Source organism: Coregonus clupeaformis, chromosome 6 (genome assembly GCF_020615455.1).
Source record: "Coregonus clupeaformis isolate EN_2021a chromosome 6, ASM2061545v1, whole genome shotgun sequence".
Lineage (NCBI taxonomy): Eukaryota > Metazoa > Chordata > Actinopteri > Salmoniformes > Salmonidae > Coregonus > Coregonus clupeaformis.
In genome coordinates this window covers 39,377,672-39,403,417 of record NC_059197.1, presented here as the reverse complement: position 1 = coordinate 39,403,417, position 25,746 = coordinate 39,377,672, and the positions used below count along the sequence as shown (strand labels likewise).

General features: G+C 47.8%; 1 protein-coding gene across 1 annotated transcript in view; it reads left to right on the top strand.

Moving 5' to 3' along the window:
* Nucleotides 1-25,746, top strand: part of LOC121567914 (LIM domain kinase 1-like) — a 96,605-nt gene that overhangs the window by 15,147 nt on the left and 55,712 nt on the right. The window lies entirely within an intron of this gene.

Here is a 25,746-nt window from a genome sequence, read left to right as displayed (position 1 = left end):
CAATACAGGTAACGAGTGGAGGACAGAGGAGCCTCTTAAAGAAGAAGTTACAGGTCTGTGAGAGCCAGAAACCTTGCTTGTTTGTAGGTGACCAAATACTTATTTTCCACCATAATTTGCAAATAAATTCATTAAAAATCCTACAATGTGATTTTCTGGATTTTTTTTCCTCAATTTGTCTGTCATAGTTGACGTGTACCTATGATGAAAATTACAGGCCTCACTCATCTTTTTAAGTGGGAGAACTTGCACAATTGGTGGCTGACTAAATACTTTTTTCCCCCACTGTATATTGAAGCAACATCTCATGACATCAGTCAGGAAGTTAAAGCTTGGTCGCAAATGGGTCTTCCAAATGGACAATGACCCCAAGCATACTTCCAAAGTTGTGGCAAAATGTCTTAAGGACAACAAAGTCAAAGTATTGGAGTGGCCATCACAAAGCCCTGACCTCAATCCTATAGAATATGTGTGGGCAGAACTGAAAAAGCGTGTGCGTGCAAGGAGGCCTACAAACCTGACTCAGTTGCACCAGCTCTGTCAGAAGGAATGGGCCAAAATTCACCCAACTTATTGTGGGAAGCTTGTGGAAGGCTACCCGAAACGTTTGACCCAAGTTAAACAATTTTAAAGGCAATGCTACCAAATACTAATTGAGTGTATGTAAACTTCTGACCCACTGGGAATGTGATGAAAGAAATAAAAGCTGAAATAAATCATTCTCTCTACTATTATTCTGACATTTCACATTCTTAAAATAAAAGTGGTGATCCTAACTGACCAAGACAGGGAATTTTGACTAGGATTAAATGTCAGGAATTGTGAAAAAATTAGTTTAAATGTATTTGGCTAAGGTGTATGTAAACTTCCGACTTCAACTGTAGCTTGCTACGTAAATAGATACGCTAGTATATTAGCCATGTTATGACTGACTTGTGAACATTGCCCTTGCTAGCTTGATTGTATTGACATTCCCATCCATAGTTACATTCGTCCTTTTTTGTCCAAAATATTGAGTCATTGAAACTGAAACCGTGCATCCCGAATGGAGGGAGCAAACAATGTACCTAGCCAGCTGTGATTTACAACCTGATAGCAATATTTTTTGGACTACCAAGGAATGTATTGGCTTATTTATCATGCATTGAACTGCATTAATCTATTCTGCCAACAATGCCTTAGTGTACGTCATGTAATGTTAGGTCAAATATAACCTATTTTTAAAACCTCTTATAAAGTTGGTTTTGTAGCATAAACTGATATTTCTGACCGATATTATCATTGTCTGTTTATCTGCAAAGTAGTTAAAACGCTGTCCGTTCCACTTTAACTAGGCAAGTCGTACGTTTGTGAGAAACCACTCTCTCCTTCCCTTCATCACTCTCTTTCTCCCTCCCTCCTTCCATTAGTATTAGAAGAAAAAGTATTACAGTATTAACTGTAATGATCCTGTTTTTCTTTGTTTTGGTGAGAAGCTGTCGGTTAATTGGTTCTCTCCCAATATCCCATCATGCCTGTGTTTGGTCAGCTGTTTCTGGTTGTCGTCAGGGAAAAGACTGGAATCTTACCTGGAGACTCTATCTACAGGGAGATGGATGCTGTGACTAATGTGTTCTGGTCTATGAGTACAGTCTCTCGATCTGGTCCTACTTTAAATTAAACATAACTTATAATAAAGGGTTCACAATTAATTTAAGCTGTTTATAACATGACGGTTGTTTCTCAATCAATCAATCAATCAATCAATCAATCAGATACATGTATAGCCCTTTTTACATCAGCAGTTGTCATAAAGTGCTTTACAGATACCCAACCTAAATCCCCAAAGAACAAGCAATGCAGAGGCAGAAGCACAGTGGCTAGGGAAAACTCCCTAGATGGCAGGAACCTAGTAAGAAACCTAGAGAGGACCAGGCTCCGAGGGGTGGCATCGTTTTTCTCTTCTGGCTGTAGCGGGTAGATATTGAAGAGTACATCGTTTTTCAAGACGTTCAAACATTCATAGATGACCAGCAGGAGCAGATAATAACCATGAAGGTTATAGAGGGTGCAGTCGAAAAAGCAGCACGGGATCAGCAGCATTTCTCAATGATTTCTTAAGTATATATGCCCTATAAATGATTTTAAACATTCAGTTTGTCTAATAAATGTGATTAGAGAAGTGCATTTGCTTTGTGAGAGAGAGCACGCAATCAAGAGAGAGATAGAAAGAGTGTATGTGTGACATTCTGGACAACCTCATCAACCATTCGCTACAGTGAGGGAAAAAAGTAATTGATCCCCTGCTGATTTTGTACATTTGCCCACTGACAAAGACATGATCAGTCTATAATAATGTGGTCCTCTGTAGCTCAGCTGGTAGAGCACGGCGCTTGTAACGCCAAGGTAGTGGGTTCGATCCCCGGGACCACCCATACACAAAAAAAAAAAATTATGCACGCATGACTGTAAGTCGCTTTGGATAAAAGCGTCTGCTAAATGGCATATTATTATTATTATTATTATTTTAATGGTAGGTTTATTTGAACAGTGAGAGACAGACAGAATAACAACAAAAAAATCCAGAAAAACGCATGTCAAAAATGTTATAAATTGATTTGCATTTTAATGAGGGAAATAAGTATTTGACCCCTCTGCAAAACATGACTTAGTACTTGGTGGCAAAACCATTGTTGGCAATCACAGAGGTCAGACGTTTCTTGTAGTTGGCCACCAGGTTTGCACACATCTCAGGAGGGATTTTGTCCCACTACTCTTTGCAGATCTTCTCCAAGTCATTAAGGTTTCGAGGCTGACGTTTGGCAACTCGAACCTTCAGCTCCCTCCACAGATTTTCTATGGGATTAAAGTCTGGAGACTGGCTAGGCCACTCCAGGACCTTAATGTGCTTCTTCTTGAGCCACTCCTTTGTTGCCTTGGCCGTGTGTTTTGGGTCATTGTCATGCTGGAATACCCATCCACGACCCATTTTCAATGCCCTGGCTGAGGAAGGAGGTACTCACCCAAGATTTGACGGTACATGGCCCCGTCCATCGTCCCTTTGATGCGGTGAAGTTGTCCTGTCCCCTTAGCAGAAAAACACCCACAAAGCATAACGTTTCCACCTCCATGTTTGACGGTGGGGATGGTGTTCTTGGGGTCATAGGCAGCAGTCCTCCTCCTCCAAATATGGCGAGTTGAGTTGATGCCAAAGAGCTCAATTCTGGTCTCATCTGACCACAACACTTTCACCCAGTTCTCCTCTGAATCATTCAGATGGTCATTGGCAAACTTCAGACGGGCCTGTATATGTGCTTTCTGGAGCAGGGGGACTTTGCGGGCGCTGCAGGATTTCAGTCCTTCACGGCGTAGTGTGTTACCAATTGTTTTCTTGCTGACTATGGTCCCAGCTGCCTTGAGATCATTGACAAGATCCTCCCGTGTAGCTCTGGGCTGATTCCTCACGGTTCTCATGATCATTGCAACTCCACGAGGTGAGATTGACAATTATTTTGTGTTTCTTCCATTTGCGAATAATCGCACCAACTGTTGTCACCTTCTCACCAAGCTGCTTGGCGATGGTCTTGTAGCCCATTCCAGCCTTGTGTAGGTCTACATCTTGTCCCTGACATCCTTGGAGAGCTCTTTGGTCTTGGCCATGGTGGAGAGTTTGGAATCTGATTGATTGATTGCTTCTGTGGACAGGTGTCTTTTATACAGGTAACAAGCTGAGATTAGGAGCACTCCCTTTAAGAGTGTGCTCCAATTCTCATCTCGTTACCTGTATAAAAGACACCTGGGAGCCAGAAATCTTTCTGATTGAGAGGGGGTCAAATACTAATTTCCCTCATTAAAATGCAAATCAATTTATAACATTTCTGACATGCGTTTTTCTGGATTTTGTTGTTGTTATTCTGTCTCTCACTGTTCAAATAAACCTACCATTAAAATTATAGACTGATTATTTCTTTGTCAGTGGGCAAACGTACAAAATCAGCAGGGGATCAAATACTTTTTTCCCTCACTGTATATACACCAGTCTTCCTAACCGTCCTAATGCAGTCAGCAGAGTGGACTGCACTGTCTTACCACAACAACAACACTCTGTTAGTCAAATAGATCCAACCCTGTGTGTGTGTGTGTGTGTGTGTGTGTCCGTCCCACTGTACGTGTCCTACTGTAAATGCCCTATTATCAAGACACCTTTATGAGGTGAGGAGATCATACAAACATGGGGATGACCTACATTTCACACCATCACCAGCATTCAATTATCTGTAAAATGTCAGTAAACCACCAGTAGCAACTAGCGACCCATGACGTCCATACACTCTTTCTCATCCGCTCCCTTCGTTTGGCTGTCACTCAACGCTCTGTCGTCTTTATAGTTCCCAGAGTGTAATGAATACTCAGGGAGAAAAAGGTGTAGATTCACGTGCAGAGCGCGGCAGGTGTTTATTTAGCCTTCGTAGAAGGCAGGAATCGTGGTCACAGGCAGGCAATGGTCATACACAGGTAGGCAAACAGGCAGGAGAATCAAAAACTAGGACTGAAGGCTATAACTGGTTCTCACAAACGAGCTTGGAAAAGGCTTAGTAGAGTCAAAACGAACAATACCTCACAAGGCACAAACAGAATGAACTGAACTAAATAAGGAGCTGATGAGACCAGGTGAGTAACTAACACAGGTGAAATCAATGAACAAAAATGAAAGACAGGGCTACGTTCAAGAACACAAAGAAACAGGGCTACGTTCAAGAACACAAGGATGACTAAGAAAAATAAATACAGAACCTTACAGTACTCCCCCCCGGTGGAATGCCTGAATCATCTCTGGGTCGAGGATGTCCTGGTCGGGAACCCAGGACCAGTCTTCTGGCTCATAACCTTCCCAGTCCACTAGATAGTGGATGCGACCTCTCAGGCGTTTGGAATCAAGGATGGCCTGAATGGCGTAGGCAGGTTCCCCTCCGACGTCCAACGGAGGGGGCACACTGCGGGTTGAGACTGGAGGATGAAGAGGACTGTAGGTGACCGGTTTTAATTAGAGACACATGGAAGGACGAGGACATTTTGTACTGACGGGGTAACTGGAGGCGGTATGTGACAGGGTTGATGCGATGGGTTATCTTGAAGGGACCAATGAAGCGAGGACCGAACTTTTTGCAGGGGAGGCAGAGCCGGATATCTCTGGTAGAGAGCACACACGCTGTCCGGGGTGAAAGAGTGGCATAGGTCGGCGGCGTCTGTCGACAAAGCGTTTCTGGGTATTACAGGCTTCCTGCAGATGCCGGTGAGCGGTCTCCCATACCCGCTCACTATGCCGAAACCAGTCGTCGACAGCTGGGACAGTACCAGGCTCCGCCTCCCAGGGAAACATGGGGGTTTGGTAACCAAGTACACACTGAAACGGAGTATTGCGGAGGGATGAATGCATGAGTGAGTTCTGAGCGTATTCGGCCCAGGCCATATACCGACTCCAGTCGTGTGGAGAGGCAGAACTTTGTTGGCGGAGGTACTTCCCTATTTCTTGGTTCAGGCGTTCCGTCTGCCCGTTGGTCTGGTGATGGTACCCGGAGGAGAGGCTGAGGGCGACCCCCAGTCGGTCACAGAAGGCTCGCCACACTAGACAAACTGGGGCCCGCGGTCAGAGACGATATCCTCCGGAATCCCATACAGACGGAACACCTGCTGGAACATACACTCAGCCAATTCCATGGTGTTTGGTAAATGAGGAAGAGGAACCAGACAACAAAACATTTTTAAACGGTCTACTATGACAAGGATGGTGGTGTTACCAGAAGATTCAGGAAGGTCTGTGATGAAGTCAACAGCTATGTGGGATCAGGGTCTATGAGGGATTGGCAAAGGTTGATGCTTACCGGAAGGGAGATGACGAGGGCTTTTTGTTTGGGCGTATACTGGACAGGAGAGTACGTAATCCCTTACGTCGGATGCCAGTGAGGACCACCAGAACTTACGGGCTAGAAGTTCGGTGGTTCGTGTAATGCCCGGATGTCTTGACCCCTAGGACGTGTGACACCATTGCATCAGTTGGGGTCTAACAGCTGCTGGTACGTAACTCGTCCCAGCTGGTGTCTCAGGAGGAGCCGGGTCTGAGGTTAGGGCTTCTTGTATTGCAGAGTGAACCTCCCACTGTACCGGTCCCATAATGCAAGAGGAAGGAAGAACGGGTGTAGGGTCTGAGTTACTGGTCGGAAGGTCAAACTGGCGGGAGAGAGCATCAGCTTTTTACGTTTTTCTTTCCAGGGATGTAAGTAACATGAAAATGGAAGCGTGTGAAGAAGAGAGCCCAGCGGGCTTGTCTGGAGTTGAACCTCTTGGCCCCTCTGATATATGCCAGATTACGATGATCTGTTAGGACGAGAAAGGGATGTTGTGCGCCCTCCAACCAGTGGCGCCACTACTCGAGGGCCAGCTTGATGGCGAGGAGTTCTCTGTTCCCCACATCGTAATTCCTCTCAGCGTCGGATAACTTCCCGGAGAAGAGGGCACAGGGATGTGATTTTGGAGGTGTTCCCACCCGCTGAGAGAGTATGGCTCCTACTCCTACTTCGGAGGCATCCACCTCCAGGGTGAAAGGAAGGGTCGGATCAGGTTGGCGAAGGACAGGAGCTGAGGTGAAGAGGCGTTTCAAGTTGTTGAAAGCAGTCAGGGTGGTATAAGTACATTGAAGGGTCCAGGTCTTTTGGCTGGTAAGGGCAGTGAGGGGAGCGGCAGTAGAACTGAAGTTCCGAATGAACCGGCGATAGAAGTTGGAGAACCCAATGAAACGTTGGAATTCCTTAACCGTGGTGGGTTTTGGCCAGTTACTGACGACGGTGACTTTGTTCTCATCCATGCGGACCCCTCCTGGTGTCAGTACGAAACCAAGGAAGTTTACAGAGGTTACATGGAAGGTGCTCTTTTCAGTCTTCACATAAAGGTTATGGTCAAGGAGCCGTTGAAGAACCTTTTGTACATGCTGTATGTGTTCTTTCAGGGAGTGGGAGTAAATCAGGATGTCATCAATGTAGACGATGAGAAAGCGGTTGATTATATCCTGGAAAACCTCATTCATAAAGGATTGGAAGACGGCGGGGGCGTTAGTAAGGCTGTAGGGCATGACCAGGTATTCGTAGTGCCCTTGTGCGGTGATAAAGGCCGTCTTCCATTCGTCGCACTCACGTATACGGACAAGGTTATATGCACTTCGCAGGTCGAGTTTTGTATAGATGTTGGCGCGGCCCACTTGCTCAAGGGTCGCTGGAATCAGAGGAAGAGGGAAACGGTTCTTGACCGTAACGTCATTCAGGGAACGGTAATCAATACATGGACGAAGACCGCCGTCCTTTTTTCCAATGCTTCATCAATGTAGTTCTCCATTGCCTCATTTTCCGGGATAGATAGGGGGTAAACACGGCCCTTCGGTGGGGACACTCCAGGGAGTAAGTCAATAGCACAGTCCCCTGGGCGATGTGGTGGCAGAGTGGAGGCTTTATTTTGCTGAAGACATTGCTGTACTGGGCGTATTCAGATGGTATGGTGGGTGGCACTGCAGAGGCCTCAATGGTGGTGGCTCTGCAGGGTAGGCTGAGACAACTGGTGAAGCAGGTAGAAGACCAGGACAGTAGTTCACCTTGTCGCCATGAGATGGCAGGGTCGTGACGACAAAGCCAGGGGTGTCCGAGGATGAGTGGCTGTTTGGGGGATGAGAGTTCCATGAGTTGAATTGTTTCGGTGTGGAAGACTCCAATCTGTGTCAGGTGCATAATGAAGCCCGTGCCCAATGGCTGCCCGTCCAGGGCGTTAATCTTTAAGGGAGGGGTGACAGCTGTTAGATCAATGTCAAGCTCTTGTACTAGCTGGTGATCGATAAAATTACCTGCTCTTCCAGAATCAATCAAGCCCTCTACGCACTTAGTAACATCCTTCGCGGTTATCAATACTGGGATGGATAATTGCTTCTGGGAGATATTTAGAAATAAGGACACGCCTACCTGCATGGCAGCGGAGGGACCCTTCTCATCTCTCCGTGGGGGGCGAACAGGGCAATGGCTGAGTAGGTGATCTTTCCCTCCACAGTATAGGCAGAGCCCTTCTTGGATCCGCCTTTGACGTTCGATACACGGGAGAGGAGCATGGCCCAACTGCATGGGCTCTGGAAGACTCGGACGGGATGACAGAATCACGGAAAGAGAAGGTTTCAGGTCCCTGGGTGGCAGAGTTCTTTGACGGTCAGTGATGAGGTGGTCGATGGAGATGGACATACGAATGTATTGATTTAAATCCTGAAGGTCACCTCTACAGGCCAGCTCCACCTGGTTCTCACAAACAAGCTAGGAAAGGGCTTAGTACAGTCAAAGCGAACAATACCTCACAAGGCACAAACAGAATGAACTGAAGTAAATAAGGAGCTGATGAGACCAGGTGAGTAACTAACACAGGTGAAATCAATGATCAAAAATGGGCTACGTTCAAGAACACAAAGAAACAGGGCTACGTTCAAGAACACAAGGATGACTAAGAAAAATAAATACAGAACCTTACACAGAGTAGCTCAGTGCCGAGGCTCACACACACACACACATAGTGTAAACAGACTTGTAATGGGATCTTTATCATGTTAGATATAATGGGATCTTTATCAGTACAATGCATGGAATCCAACACCAGTCTTTCTTCACCCATTTTAAATCTAGTACGCTAGATCTTTGGTTTATCTCCTGACCCTTTGCCAAATGTTCAGACTTTTAGCCAATATGATGGAATGATGTAAACTCTGTAGAATAAGTTGCATGATAGAGAATCCAGGTCCTTGGAGTTCAGTATGTGAGTTGTAATGTCTATCAACCGTCTCTCAGGTCATAGGATGGTTATGCCTCCATTATCAGACATCCCCCTCCCTGTCCTCATCATCACTGACCAGAGATGGAAAGAGTACTGAAATAGCCTACTCACGTAGAAGTACTGCTACTTTAATGAAATTTTACTTAAGTAGAAGTAAAATTACTGGTGTAAAAAAACAACTCTAGTAAAAAGTAGCTAATTTAAAAAGTACTCAGATTAAAAGTAATTGAGTTACTTTAAAAATAAAAACATTGACCTTGATGATTAGCTAATTTCGCTAAGGTTACCTGAAGGTTGTTACACATGATCTTTTCCATGCATTATATTGAAAAAGGAAGAGAGGAAATACAGTAGAAACTAAGTTCATTTATTTTATGAGTTGCAACAAGGATTTGTCAAAAATATACTATTAACATTTGAAAATAAATTAAACATACAAAGCAATTAAAATGTATTTGTAATTAAAAAAGCAAAAAAATGAAGTGCATAAACAATAAATCTGCCAGACTTCAATATACTTCAGACCAGAAATAAACATGTCTAATTCTTTCACCCATTCAATCCGTCATTCACCCCTCTGTTACTTGTTACTTGTCCATGGGATCATTCACACTCCCTCCCTCCCAATCTCCCTCTTTCACTTGCTCACCAGTGGTGTAAAAAGTATTGATGTCACGACTTCCTCCGAGGCTGCCTCCTCTCCTTGTTCGGGCAGGCTTCAGCGTTTGTCGTCACCGGCCTTCTAGCCACTGCCGCTCCTCATCTCATCATTCCATTTGTTTTGTCTTGTTGATTACACACACCTGGTTCATATCCCCTCATCAATACCTGTATAAGTGTTCCCTCTGCCCCCTTGTATTTGTGTGTGATTGTTTATTGTGGAGAGTAGTGAAGTTTGGTGGAGCTCCTTGTATTTTGTATCGCTGTGATAGTTCCCTGTGTGCCTTGTATTTTCCAGTGTGCCTGTTTTGCGCACTGGAGTGTTTTGACGCGTTACTGCGTACTCTGTGGTTTGCGGAATAAAGCCTGTTATTCTGTGATTTACCCTCCTGCGCCTGACTCCTTCAACATCACCTCATCACAGAATCACACACCCGAACATGGAGTCAGCAGGAGAAGCGAACATGCCAGGAGTCGTGGCGGGGTCCGGGAGCATTCAGATATGCTAGCCAGCTTGGGAGAAGCGATCCTTCGAGACCAGCTGAGCGGATCCAGCCACCCACAGCCCAGCACCCAGAGGGATTAAACTATCACGACCAAGGGAGTATGATAAGACAGCTGCCCGCTGCCAGGGATTCCTCCTGCAGCTGGACCTCTACTTCACAACCGTCAGCCCGGCTCCATCGGAGCGGGAGAAGGTGTCCGCCCTCGTCTCCTGTCTCTTGGGGAAAGCCCTGGAGTGGGCCAACACGGTTTGGAGTGAAGGAGGAGCAGCGTTGGACAACTACGGGGAGTTCGCTCGCCTCTTCCGGGCAGTCTTCGACCACCCAAGGGACTGGTCCACCTGAGGCAGGGGACGAGGACCGCACAGGACTTCGCCCTGGAGTTTCGGACTCTAGCGGCTGGGTCCGGGTGGAACGAGCGGGCCCTCATCAACCACTTCTGGTGCCATCTACGAGAGGACGTCCGAAGGGAGCTTACCTGCCGGGACACCATGTTGTCTTTCAATCAACTGGTGGAAATGGCCATCCGGTTGGACAACCTGCTGGCTGCTAGAGGACATCCTGGAAGGGGCCTGCCCGTCCCCCCGTCCCCCCCCCCAATCCGGATCACGAGATGATGGATGGGGTGGAGCGGCGATCCGAGCGGAGGACGACAGCGCCAGTGTCACTCTCGTGGCGCGAGAGGACATTCTCCTGCAAACTGTCTTCTGCGTTCTTTTGGGTCTGGAGGCGGCAGGCAGGGCACTCTCGCATCACCCCAGGTATCGAACACCCACACTCGTTCAGAGCCCTCTGCTGCGCACTGTACCCTACACATCCACTTTCCTGATTTCACAGTAGTTCCCCAGTGTAAGGCGCTGGTCGATTCAGGCGCAGCTGGGAACTTTATGGACAGGTCATTTGCACATAGTCTAGGCATTACCTTGGTTACCCTATCCATTCCACTCCCCATCAGAGCACTTGACAGTCGACCATTAGGGTCCGGGTCCGTTAGGGAAGTTACAGCACCAGTCACTATGGTTACGCACAATACTCATCGAGAGCAAATCACTTTTTTTTATTATTGAGTCTCCTGATTTCCCTGTTGTGTTAGTGCTTCCCTGGTTAGCACTACACAATCCCACCTTTTCATGGCCGCAGAGGGTTCTCATGGGGTGGTCGAGAGACTGTCAGGGTAGGTGTCTAGGTGTTTCCGTTGGTGCAACCACAGTGGAAAGTCCAGACACTACCGCCACCGTGCACATACCCCCTGAATACCTCGATTTGGCGCATGCGTTTTCCAAAACGTAGGCGTCCAAATTATCACCTCATCGGGCGGGGGATTGCGCGATAAACCTCCGGGTAGACGCTGTGCCTCCCAGGAGTCATGTGTATACCCTGTCGCAGGCTGAAACGGAGGCTATGGACATACGTCTCCGAGTCCCTGCACCAGGGGTTCATACGTCCCTCCACTTCGCCCGCCTCCTCAAGCTTATTTTTTGTGAAGAAGAAAGACGGAGGTCTGCGCCCTTGCATTGATTACCGAGCACTGAACAAGGGGACAATACGTTATAGTTATCCTCTACCCCTCATTCCATCTGTGATCGACTCAATGCATGGGGCTCGCTTCTTCACAAAATTAGATCTCCAGAGTGCGTACAACCTGGTGCGTGTCCGAGAGGGGAATGAGTGGAAGACGGCATTCAGCACAACCACGGGGCATTACGAATACCTGGTGATACCTTATGGTTTGATGAATGCTCCATCCATCTTCCAGTCCTTTGTGAACAAGGTGTTTCGGGACATGCTTGGTCGCGGTGTAGTGGTCTACATCGATGACATTCTGGTGTATTCCACTACACGCGCCGAGCATGTGTCCCTGGTTCGCAAAGTGCTGGACGACTGTTGGAACATGACCTTTATGCCGAGTGTCTGTTTTTCCAACAGTCCGTCTCCTTCCTTGGATACCGCATTACCACCTCAGGTGTGGAGATGGAGGGAGATCGCATTTCAGCCGTGCGTAATTGGCCGACTCCAACCACGATGAAGGAGGTGCAGCGCTTTATTGGCTTTGCCATCTACTATCGGAGATTTATCCGGGGCTTTGGCAAGGTCGCAGCTCCCATCACATCTCTGTTGAAGGGTGGGCCGTCCTGGCTCCGCTGGTCTGCTGAGGCTGACAGGGCCTTCAGTAACCTGAGGGTTCTGTTCACCTCAGCCCCGGTACTGGCCCATCCCGATCCATCACTACCGTTTGTAGTGGAGGTGGATGCGTCCGAGGTAGGGATAGGCGCTGTCCTATCTCAACGCTCAGGCACGCCACCTAAACTCCGCCCCTGTGCCGCATTCTCCAAGAAGCTCAGCCTGGCGGAGCTGAACTACGACGTTGGTGATTGGGAGCTGTTGGCTGTTGTCCGAGCCCTGACCGTGTGGAGGCACTGGCTCGAGGGGGCGAAACACCCTTTCCTTGTCTGGACGGACCACCGTAACCTGGAGTACATCCGGGCAGCAAGGAGGCTGAACCCTCGTTTATTCTCCTCAGGACTTTGTCACGACTTCCTCCGAGGCTGCCTCCTTGTTCGGGCAGGCTTCGGCGTTCGTCGTTACCGGCATTCTAGCCACTGCTGCTCCTCATCTCATCATTCCATTTGTTTTGTCTTGTTGATTACACACACCTGGTTCATATCCCATCATCAGTACCTGTATAAGTGTTCCCTCTGCCCCCTTGTCTTTGTGTGTGATTGTTTATTGTGGAGGATAGTGAAGCTTGGTGGAGCTCCTTGTATATTGTATCGCTGGGATATTTCCCTGTGTGCCTTGTATTTTCCAGTGCGCCTGTTTTGCGCACTGGAGTGTTTTGACGCGTTACTGCGTATTCCGTGGTTTGCGGAATAAAGCCTGTTATTCTGTGATTTACCCTCCTGCGTCTGACTCCTTCAACATCACCTCATCACAATTGAAATATCCTACTCAAGTAGAAGTACTGTTACTTTAATGAAATGTACAGTCGTGGTCAAAAGTTTTGAGAATGACACAAATATAAATTTTCACAAAGTCTGCTGCCTCTGTTTTTATGATGGCAATTTGCATATACTCCAGAATGTTATGAAGAGTGATCAGATGAATTGCAATTAATTGCAAAGTCCCTCTTTGCCATGAAAATTAACTTAATCCCCAAAAAACATTTCCACTGCATTTCAGCCCTGCCACAAAAGGACCAGCTGACATCATGTCAGTGATTCTCTCGTTAACACAGGTGAGAGTGTTGACGAGGACAAGGCTGGAGATCACTCTGTCATGCTGATTGAGTTAGAATAACAGACTGGAAGCTTTGAAAGGAGGGTGGTGCTTGAAATCATTGTTCTTCCTCTGTTAACCATGGTTACCTGCAAGGAAACACGTGCCGTCATCATTGCTTTGCACAAAAAGGGCTTCACAGGCAAGGATATTGCTGCTAGTAAGATTGCACCTAAATCAACCATTTATCGGATCATCAAGAACTTCAAGGAGAGAGGTTCAATTGTTGTGAAGAAGGCTTCAGGGTGCCCAAGAAAGTCCAGCAAGCGCCAGGACCGTCTCCTAAAGTTGATTCAGCTGCGGGATCAGGGCACCACCAGTGCAGAGCTTGCTCAGGAATGGCAGCAGGCAGATGTGAGTGCATCTGCACGCACAGTGAGGCGAATACTTTTGGAGGATGGCCTGGTGTCAAGAAGGGCAGCAAGGAAGCCACTTCTCTCCAAGAAAAACATCAGGGACAGACTGATATTCTGCAAAAGGTACAATAATTGGACTGCTGAGGACTAGAGTAAAGTCATTTTCTCTCGTGATTCCCCTTTCCGATTGTTTGGGGCATCCGGAAAAAAGCTTGTCCGGAGAAGACAAGGTGAGCGCTACCATCAGTCCTGTGTCATGCCAACAGTAAAGCATCCTGAGACCATTCATGTGTGGGGTTGCTTCTCAGCCAAGGGAGTGGGCTCACTCACAATTTTGCCTAAGAACACAGCCATGAATAAAGAATGGTACCAACACATCCTCCGAGAGCAACTTCTCCCAACCATCCAAGAACAGTTTGGTGACGAACAATGCCTTATCCAGCATGATGGAGCACCTTGCCATAAGGCAAACGTGATAACTAAGTGGCTCGAGGAACAAAACATCGACATTTTGGGTCCATGTGTCACGACTTCCGCCGAGGCTGCCTCCCCTCCTTGTTCGGGCAGGTTTCGGCGTTCCGCGTCACCGGGTTACTAGCTACTGCCGATCCATTTATCTTCACTCCATTTTTCTTGTCTTCAATCACACACACCTGGTCCTTATTCCCTCATTAGTCATTGTATAAGTGTTCCCTCTGCTTCCTTGTCTATGTGGGTGATTGTTTATTGTGGAGGTTAGTGAAGCTCGGTGGACCTCGTGTATTTTGTATCGACGGGAGTATTTCCTGTGTGCCTTGTATTTTCCAGTGCGCCTGTTTTGTGCCCTGGAGTGTGTTTGACGCATTTCTGTGTAAACCTGTATTTTGCGGATTAAAGCCTGTTATTCAGTGACACTGACAACACCACCTCATCACACCATGACCAGGAAACTCCCCAGACCTTAATCCCATTGAGAACTTATGGTCAATCCTCAAGAGGCGGGTGGACAAACAAAAACCCACAAATTCTGACAAACTCCAAGCATTGATTATGCAAGAATGGGCTGCCATCAGTCAGGATGTGGCCCAGAAGTTAATTGACAGCATGCTAGGGCAGATTGCAGAGGTCTTGAAAAAGAAGGATCAACACTGCAAATATTGACTCTTTGCATAAACTTAATGTAATTGTCAATAAAAGCCTTTGACACTAATGGAATGCTTGTAATTATACTTCAGTATACCATAGTAACATCTGACAAAAATATCTAAAAACACTGAAGCAGCAAACTTTGTGAAGACCAATACTTGTGTCATTCTCAAAACTTTTGACCACGACTGTAGAAGTCAAAAGTAAAGTCAAATTACTGACATTGAAAAATGTACTGTATGTGATGCAACAGACCGTAGGAAACATCAGCCCTCCCTGGTTGTGCAACACCCCTTTATACTGACTAACTAATTAATGTAGGAGCTGGTGAAGTTGTTTCACTCTGCTAGAAAACCAGACAGTTTTTCCCAGAAAGTAGTGTGCCCACTGTAGATTCGGATTTGATTAATAGGACACTGCCTGTTGTTGTTTTTGTTGTTGTCTTGCTTACATAATTGCTCCCACCCTCTCTCTTTCGTTTATTTTTGGGTTTTACACTCTCTGTTCTCTGGTTGACAAACCTAGTTTCAGGAAGCAGGAGATCAGATCAGCCTGTCACACTCAGAGGTCATCTCTTTGATATGTTTCTCATTTAGAAATAATTCGAAATTACCCACACAGGCACTGTTATTACCTTATTCTACCACCGCTTATTAACCTCATAAGTAGACCATTTTGGACTGGTTTCCCAGACACATATTACTGGATCTTGGAAACTGGCCCATATTGCTAACTATACCATGCACTTGTAGTTGTTTGTGTTTTGTTGTGCTACATGTATAGGTTATACATGCACATAGGTTTTGTCACAACATATGATCTGTGTCCATTAATCCCTTTGCTGGTAGTCAGTAGTGTGTCATCCATTAGTCAGATGCTGTGTGTTTAGTCTGAACTTGTCTCTCTCTGTAAAGACTGTCCCCTGTATCCTCTATCCACTGTCCTCACTCTGCTAAGTCTTCCAGTAGAGTTTCTCTTTTCTGTGTGGAAAATTGGCCTGGGTGCTTAGTATTGCATTAGTGATTTACAGCACTGCTGGATGACACAACGGGAGATCTGAGGATGAGGACATCTGGGTCACTGGAGAGAGGCGAAAAAGGGTTTTGGAGTTTTGTGTGCGTGTGTGTGTGTATACAGATGGGCCGGAGATAAGAGGGAGAGTCACATCTGGCTACTCCACAGTGCTGGGTTTCGATGGGGGGTAAGGGAGTCATATGCTGTGTGTGTGTGTGTGTGTGTGTTTGTGTATCTTCATAATATGTGTGTTGCGAAGAGGCTAGGACAGAAAACAGGTCACATTTCTCTCACACTTGGTGATGTGCCGAATGTAATTCACACCTGAGCCCAGTGTGGGTGGAATGTAAGAACTCTTTCAGTCTCTACCGAATATTACTTTGAGAAGACCTGGCTGTCATCGACCCTGTTGGGGCATACAAGTCAGATACAAGTTTTATCACTACAACTGTGTAACTTGTGGCCTGTCGACTTCCACACACTGCCTTTCTGACTTGCATTCCTCTTACCTTTCCTGTCTTCCCTTCATTGTCCTATCCATTCAATAACACCACAAATAAAAAAACAGTAACTGTTTCCTTCAGATAGAATAGCTGGGGTTAACATGCATGCTGTCACACATTCTAATTCTCCCTGTCGGTCTGGAATATGGAGGTAATAGATTTCTGACCCAGATCCTTCTCCTTGGGGAGGAAGGGATTGTCATGATAAAGATGGCTTTCCTGATCGGAGACGTCTATGGAAAGCCGCCTGTGTCTCCCTACTCCCCTCAAGCAACACAGCAGTAAAAAGGGGTTTAGGGCTAAACATAAGAAAATCATGAAAACACACTCCAACCGTCCCGTCAGCTAGTTGGTACCCAAATAGAGCTGAATGCTCAGTGAGTGCTAGAATGGCAGATTAGAATAAAAATGAAAAAGGAGGAGGAAGAAGAAAACGAAATGGGGGAAAATAGCTGGAATGGATTATTTGGAGGCTGTTGGAATTCTCAGGGGTGGAAAAACTCCACGGTCTCACAGAACGCCAGCAGTGTGTGTGTGTGTGTGTGTGTGTGTGTGTGCGCGCGCTGTTCACAGAGCCAGCAGCAGCAGGAACCGCAGCTTCATGGGAAAATACTCTGGCGCTCTCACGGAGTAACCTGTTCCTATTGGTCAATCCTCCGACTCTCTCAGCATGGGGCCGTCCCAGCAGTCCCAGGGCTCACCATAAGAAACCAGAGACCGCAAAGTACCCTGGGAGGAGGGCAGCTACAGTACTCCCCAAACAGTGCCAGTGAAGGAGCCTACTGCTCAGAACCATGTTTTAGCTTTATTGAGTTTCCATTTATGCTTTTAAAAGCCGGTAAGGAGATTTCGCTGTTGACCCCACTCCCAGAACTCAGAGAGAGGCGATTTATGTTACAATCGATGATAGAGTCCAGTTTACAAGATTCCTCTTGGTAGTGTACTGGGTCTGTTAGGCAGGCATCCATGGCATTGACTGATGCTTCAGTTCTCCCTCATAAATTGGATCTCTACTATTTGACACTTTGGATACCCCTCAGTGGAAGGACTTTAAGGTGAATTGGCTCTTGGGTGAATTGGATGCCCTTTGTTGAATGGAGTTGAATGTAATGTAGATGGAGTGAGTTTAGTGTTTGACATTCGACACTTGGGAAGTTGGGAACGCACACCACAGGTGTACTGTAGAAAGAAATTACTCTGCAGGAACAATACCATGGTATGGTAACTTGTGTCTCTTTACAGGGGTCAAATTGTTTGGCTTTTAACCATCATATATGCTTTTCATACACATGATGCTATCATAATTTACCTGTTTTGAAAGTACCCTTCTTTGCGAGTTTTAACTTTTTTCTCATATCTCTTATTTTTTAATAGAACAAAATTACTCACATACTCATTCATATGAGTTCATATTTCATGGAATATCAAGTCAGACAAATGATATTCTCTTGTCTCCGGGAGAGAGAGAGAGTTTATATTCTACTGAAATGGCAGTAATGACACATTTGTGAAAGATTAATTAACATGTTCATGCTCAATGATGGAAATGTGAAAGAAATTAACCAGCCATCTTCATGAAATGTGATCTTCATACTGCAGTTCCTTTGAAACCCATTTGCCCTGAGGTCGCCTCTTTCTCAGTTTAGTGCAGACAGGCTGGTCTGAACTTCTGTACTTCATTTCTTTCTCCCTCTCTATTCATTTCTTTCTCCCCCGCTCAGTATCTCTCGCTTACTCGCTCGCCCTCTCTCTCTCCCTCTGTCTCTCTCTCGCCCCCCCCCTCAATTAAATTACATTAAATTCAAAGGGCTTTATTGGCATGGGAAACATGTTTACATTGCCAAAGCTGGTGAAATAGATAATTATCTCTCTCTCTTTCTCTCTCTCTCTCTCTCTCACCTGGTCCTGTGACTCTTTCTGCCAGCTTGCTCTGCTGCCCCTAAGGGCAAAAAAACAGACAGTAAGCTCTGTTGTTGTGTCAGCACATTGGCAACCCTGCAGGTCACACACACAAATACTGTACAGTACTGTTTATACTCCTACACACGCTGCACACACAGTGTAACAGAGGACTCATCTTAAAATACCTCTTAAAAGTGATGCATTCACTGTAAATAGCCATATACAGTATTTATAACCGCTAGACTTATCTTAAAAGACTTTGACATCTCTGTGAAAGTGACACACTGTCAAAGGTGAAAATAAAAGCTTTACTCATTCAATTAGATTACAGTAGCTTTATTAGCTTGTTATCAACGTCGCGCTTTGCTCACAGCTTCTCAAGGCCATGAAGTGATTAAGGAGAGGGAGAGGAGGGAGAGAGAGGAGAGATGGAGAAGGAGAGAGTATCTTTGAGAGAGAGAAAACACTAGAAGTTTTCTTCTGTAAGTGGAGCTAGCCATGCGGTGCGTGATGCTGTAAGACTATAATTCTGTTAAAGAGCAACAGTGAGTCAGCACTTCTGCCTGATGCCTGCAGTCTGACAAGAGCCTAGTGACGGGGGGCAGCGTGCCAGAAGGGGGGTTAGAGACAAGTGTTCTCTCTAGAAAGAGGATTCAAGCTGTTCGCTGCATGGCCTTAGATATCAGTGTGTTATTTCCCATATTACTGATGTGGTATAATGGTACTCATGTGACATGATCTGTCGTAAGTCGTAACTGATGGATAGCACATCAGATGAAATCCTTAACACTACATAATGATGTATTATATAATATTGTATACTATAACTGTACTGTATGGCTTTGTGGCAAATTTTCACGACACCCACTCTCTTCATTATGAATTGTTAGGCTCTATTGTCTCACCCTCCTGACCATGCCACTGATGTGAAACTTGTATTTTGAAAGTGGGGATTTTGCAGGAGGATCAGTAAGGAACTGAGAAGCATGACGCCTAACCTTGAAACTTGAAGGGACCAGTGCTAGACCAGTATGCTCATCCTCATAGGACTGTTCTGTGTCCTGCCTAAAACACTTTCTCTCTGTGCTGCAGTAGCTACAAGGTTGTCCACAGAGGCTCTTAACAAAGAGACACCATTTCCTTTGTAAAGATCAGCTGAATTGTTAGGATTCCTATTCGGACACAGATTTCTCTTCAAGGATCGTCTTAATTGGCTAAAGGAAATGTTTTCTCCTTCTAAACCGTCATCTGATTCGCTGAGGGGCTTCCGTCTCCTTCCTCCTCCATCCAAAATGGAATGGAACCAGAGTTGCAGAAAAAGGTTGGTAAACTTAAACAGAAACTGTTTGAAGTGTGTTAAAAGGGTTTTAATCGATTGGAAAATGTTATTTCTGCCAGCCTGTGACGTCTTTGAGGAATAGGAATAGGAGATGTGTTTAAGTGTGCGGTATCAGATAGCGTAACATGGAAATGAGTAGAATGAGTTAGGGAGATGGGGCACCCTTTATTGAGTAGTATTGGCTAGGAAGATAGGGGCCTATTTATCCCATTTTGGTTGAATATGCAGAGCTGGCTGTACAGTTGCTTGCGAAAGTATTCACCCCCCTTGGCATTTTTCCTATTTTGTTGCCTTACAACCTGGAATTAAAATGGATTTTTTTGGGGGTGTCACGGTTAACTAAGCCAGAACCCAGAAGCAGACCAGGACACGGTACGTGAGACAAAGGTGAGTGTTTATTAATAGAGTCCGAGTGAAGCTGAATAATCCAGGGAACAGAGCGGGTGGCGTGGATGGGTTGTTGAGGGTGCAGTGGTTGGTCCGGTACTGGCTCGGCAGCCGCCGACCATCAGGCAGAGGTTGGGTGAAGGTTCCGGGTGAGAGACTGCAGACAGAACAAAACGGAGGTCAGTACACAGCAAGTCAAAAAGGTGCAAAACAACAAAACTAACACTACTGGCTCAGAGACTGATACGCTGACAACATACTGTTCATGGCTAACGATCCGGCAGGAACTGGATGTTGGGCCAGAGCCTAAGAAGGGTGATGATCAGGACCAGGTGTGCAGATTGCTGATGGGATGCAGGTGCGGAAAACCAGAGCGCTCCCCGGAGCGTTCCCGAACCCTCGGGAAACTGGAGAATACGAGCAGGAACACTAGTCACCAGACAGGACCCGACTCAGACAGCCGGGATCGTCACAGTACCCCCCCTCCGACGAACGCCACCGGGCGGACTTCCCGGAGCGCCAGGATGGAGGCGGTAGAAGTCACTGATGAGGTCTGCGTCTAGGACCTGTCGCCGCGGAATCCAACTCCTCTCTTCAGGGCCATACCCCTCCCAGTCCACGAGATACTGGAAACCCCGGCCCCGCCGTCTGGAATCCATGATGCGACGCACCGTGTAGGCAGGACCACCTCCGATCATCCGAGGAGGAGGAGGAGGAGGCGGAGGAGGCAACAGAGGACTGAGGAAGACAGGCTTGAGGCAGGAGACATGAAAGGTGGGATGGACTCTGAGCGTCCTCGGTAGTTTGAGTCGAACTGCCACTGGATTGATCACCTTCTCCACCACAAACGGACCAATGAACTTCGGTAACAACTTCCTAGACTCAGTCCGTAACGGAAGATCCCGTGTGGCCAACCAAACCCTATCTCCGATGGTATAGGTGGGAGCGGGAATCCGGCGACGATTCGCCTGGAGCTGATACCGGTCCGAAACTCTAAGGAGTGCCTTTCTGGCCCGATGCCAGGTCCGGTGGCAACGCCGAATATGGGCCTGAACAGAAGGCACTGAGAGCTCCTTCTCCTGAGAAGGAAACAGGGGAGGTTGGTAGCCATACAGGCACTGGAAGGGAGACATCCCAGTGGCAGATGTAGGAAGAGTATTGTGGGCATACTCAACCCAAGGCAACTGAGAGACCCAGGAGGTGGGGTTGGAAGAGACCAGACAGCGTAGCGTTGATTCCATCTTCTGGTTGGCTCTCTCCGCCTGACCATTGGATTGGGGGTGAAAACCAGATGTGAGACTGACCGTAGCTCCAATGGCCAAACAGAAGGACTTCCAGACAGCAGAGGTAAACTGAGGGCCACGGTCGGAAACGATATCACTGGGCAAACCGTGGACCCTGAAAACCTCCCTAACCAGGATCTCGGACGTCTCCGAGGCAGAGGGAAGCTTGGCAATTGGCACAAAGTGGGCGAACTTGCTGAATCTGTCCACGATAGTCAGAACGACCGTGTTCCCCTCAGAAGCGGGCAACCCCGTGACGAAGTCCAGGGCCAGATGCGACCATGGTCGCCGGGGAATAGGAAGGGGGTGAAGTAGTCCAGAGCTGGACCGATTGGTACTCTTATTCTGCGCACACACTGGACAGGCAGCAACAAAACCCCGAGTATCCTCGGCCATGGCAGGCCACCAAAAAGCGTCTGCGAAGAAACGCCATAGTCCGAGCCACGCCAGGGTGACAAGCCATCTTGCTGGCGTGGGACCATTTGAGGACAGCAGGACGAACCGACTCAGGCACAAACAACCGACCGGGTGGACCGTTACCGGGACCGGGCTGAGTCCGAAGGGCCGCCAGCACCTCCTCCTCAATCTTCCACATAACTGCTCCCACGACGCAGTTCCGGGGGAGGATTGTCTCGGTCTTGGACCCACTCTCCTCCGTCTTGGAGAACATCCGGGACAAGGCGTCCCGCCTTGCCGTTCTTAGATCCAGGTCGGAACGTCAGGGCAAACTTGAATCGTCCGAAAAACAACGCCCACCTGGCCTGGCCGGGGAGTTGAGACGTTTAGCCGATTGCACGTAAGCAAGATTCTTGTGGTCCGTCCAGACAATAAACGGTTGCTCCGCCCCCTCCAACCAGTGGCGCCACTCCTCCAAGGCAAGTTTCACCGCGAGAAGCTCCCGGTTACCCACATCGTAATTCCTCTCCGCAGGCGAAAGGCGACGAGGTAGTAGGCGCAGGGATGGAGTTTACTGTCCGTGGAGCATCGCTGCGACAGGATGGCGCCAACTCCCACATCAGACGCGTCCACTTCAACGACGAACTGACGGGCCGTGTCCGGTTGAGAGAGAATCGGTGCGTTGGTGAATCGCCTCTTCAAATCCAGAAACGCTCGATCCGCCTCCGGATTCCACTTGAAGGTCCTGATGCTGGAAGTCAAGGCAGTTAACGGAGCGGCCACACGGCTGTAATCCCGGATGAATCTGCGGTAGAAATTCGCAAACCCCAAAAATCTCTGGAGCTGCAATCTCGTACCGGGCTGGGCCCATTCCAGAACCGCTCTAACCTTCTCCTGGTCCATCCTAATCTCTCCCCTGGAGATGATGTACCCGAGAAAGGATGTCGTGTGGGCGTGAAACTCGCACTTCTCGGCCTTCACAAACAGGCGATTCTCCAACAATCGCTGCAGAACCTGCCGGACATGCTGGACGTGGTCGGAAGGTTCCTTCGAGAAGATCAGAATGTCATCCAGGTAAACAAACACAAAGAGACCGATCATATCTCTCAGGACGTCGTTCACCATACTCTGGAATACCGCTGGAGCATTGGTCAGTCCAAACGGCATCACCTGATACTCGAAGTGACCCATCGGTGTATTGAAACCCGTCAACCACTCGTCCCCCCTCTCTGATCCGGACCAGGTGATACGCATTGCGTAGGTCTAGCTTGGTGAACACCGTAGCACCCTGTAAGGAGTCGAAGGCAGAACTCATCAAGGGCAGGGGATACTTGTTCTTGACCGTGATGTCATTCAACCCCCGATAATCAATACACGGTCGAAGAGAGCCATCCTTCTTACCCACAAAGAAGAATCCTGCCCCCAGGGGTGATGACGAGGGACGAACGAGACCAGCAGCTAGGGACTCCTTGATGTAGGTCTCCAACGCCTCACGTTCAGGTCGGGAGATACTGTATAACCTTCCCTTGGGGTAGACAGCTCCAGGGACCAGGTTGATGGCACAATCATATGGTCGGTGGGGAGGGAGTGACAGAGCCTTCTGCTTACTGAAAACTTCCCCCAAATCGTGATATGTCTCGGGAACCAGGGACAAATCTGGGGGTTTAGCCTCAATCACCTGACTGGGAACCGAATGGGGGCAGGCAGTCTTGAGACAGTTAGCATGACAATCAAGGCTCCAACTCGTTACCTTGCCCGTCACCCAATCGAACGTGGGATTGTGTTCCTTCAGCCAGGGGTATCCAAGGACCAGAGGAACATGGGAAGACGGCAGAATGAAGAATGAAATCATCTCAGAATGATTCCCCGACAACCGCATCTTAACCGGTTCAGTCCTCATCGTGATACGTGCCAGACTACTGCCGTTCAGAGTGGTAGCTTCAATGGCTTCCGGCAATTGCTCCTTGGAAAGCCCCAGCTGTTCCACCAACTCGGCATCTAGAAAGCTTCCATCGGCACCTGAATCGATAAAAGCGTTAATCGCTAAGCTCTGATTCCTGTTCATAAGGGTAGCCGGAAACGGGGTCTGACAGAGGTATTGAGAGGTCGAAACTGGCTCGCTAAAAGTCCTCCCAACTTTAGCGAGCCGCGCAGTTTGACGACCCGACTGGATCCTGAGAAGCTGATCGGTTGGACGGAACCCATTGCTTCTCCCTCCTTCGCTCTCGGACTCGATTATCCACCCGAATAGACAAAGCTACCAAGCTGTCCAGGTCACTAGGCTCCGGATAGGAGATCAACTCATCCTTGAGCTGCTCCGACAGACCCTGGTAAAAGGCCGCTTGCAGAGACTCCTCGTTCCACCCACTCTCCACAGCCAACGTCTTGAACTCGATCACGAAGTCGGCCACGCTGCGAGTTCCTTGGCGAAGCGAAAACAGGCGCCTAGCTGCGTCCCTCCCTCGGACGGAATGGTCGAAGAGCTTCCTCATCTCGGCCGTGAACCCCTGGTATGAAGCCATGCAGGGATCCTGTCGTTCCCAAACGGCTGAAGCCCACTCCAGCGCTCGACCACGCAGCAACTCAATCACAAAGGCTATCCTAGCCTTGTCTGTGGCATAAGAGTAGGGCTGTAGATCGAACACTAGTCCACACTGCATAAGGAAGGAACGGCATCTTCCCAGCTCTCCCTCATACTTATCCGGCGTCGGAACCTTGGGCTCACGGATGGACACAGCTTCAGAAGCGGCAGGCGAGATGGGTGAAACCGGTAGTGGATCCTCCACCGGACACTTGCGTTGGTTCTGGACCTCCGTCAGACCGGTAGAAAGGTTCCGAACTGACAACGCGATCTCCTGTAGTACCGTGCTATGATGGCCCAACATCTTCTCCTGCTGGGTAATAGCATGGCGAACAGAGTCCAGGTCCGCTGGGTTCATTACTGGCCGGATCGTTCTGTCACGGTTAACTAAGCCAGAACCCAGAAGCAGACCAGGACACGGTACGTGAGACAAAGGTGAGTGTTTATTAATAGAGTCCGAGTGAAGCTGAATAATCCAGGGAACAGAGCGGGTGGCGTGGATGGGTTGTTGAGGGTGCAGTGGTTGGTCCGGTACTGGCTCGGCAGCCGCCGACCATCAGGCAGAGGTTGGGTGAAGGTTCCGGGTGAGAGACTGCAGACAGAACAAAACGGAGGTCAGTACACAGCAAGTCAAAAAGGTGCAAAACAACAAAACTAACACTACTGGCTCAGAGACTGATACGCTGACAACATACTGTTCATGGCTAACGATCCGGCAGGAACTGGATGTTGGGCCAGAGCCTAAGAAGGGTGATGATCAGGACCAGGTGTGCAGATTGCTGATGGGATGCAGGTGCGGAAAACCAGAGCGCTCCCCGGAGCGTTCCCGAACCCTCGGGAAACTGGAGAATACGAGCAGGAACACTAGTCACCAGACAGGACCCGACTCAGACAGCCGGGATCGTCACAGGGGGGGGTTGTATCATTTGATTTACACAACATGCCTACCACTTTGAAGATGCAACATATTTTTTTTGGTGAAACAATCAAGAAATAAGACAAATAAAACTCACCCCCCTCAAATCAATACTTTGTAGAGCCACCTTTTGCAGCAATTACAGCTGCAAGTCTCTTGGGGTATGTCTCTATAAGCTTGGCACATCTAGCCACTGGGATTTTTGCCCATTCTTCAAGGCAAAACTGCTCCAGCTCCTTCAAGTTGGATGGGTTCCACTGGTGTACAGCAATCTTTAAGTCATACCACAGATTCTCAATTGGATTGAGGTCTGGGCTTTGACTAGGCCATTCCAAGACATTTAAATGTTTCCCCTTAAACCACTCGAGTGTTGCTTTAGCAGTATGCTTAGGGTCATTGTCCTGCTGGAAGGTGAACCTCCGTTCCAGTCTCAAATCTCTGGAAGACTGAAACAGGTTTCCCTCAAGAATTTCCCTGTATTTAGCACCATCCATCATTCCTTCAATTCTGACCAGTTTCCCAGTCCCTGCCGATGAAAATGCTGCCACCACCATGCTTCACTGTGGGGATGGTGTTTTCGGGGGTGATGAGAGGTGTTGGGTTTGCGCCAGACATAGCGTTTTCCTTGATGGCCAAAAAGCTAAATTTTAGTCTCATCTGACCAGAGTACCTTCTT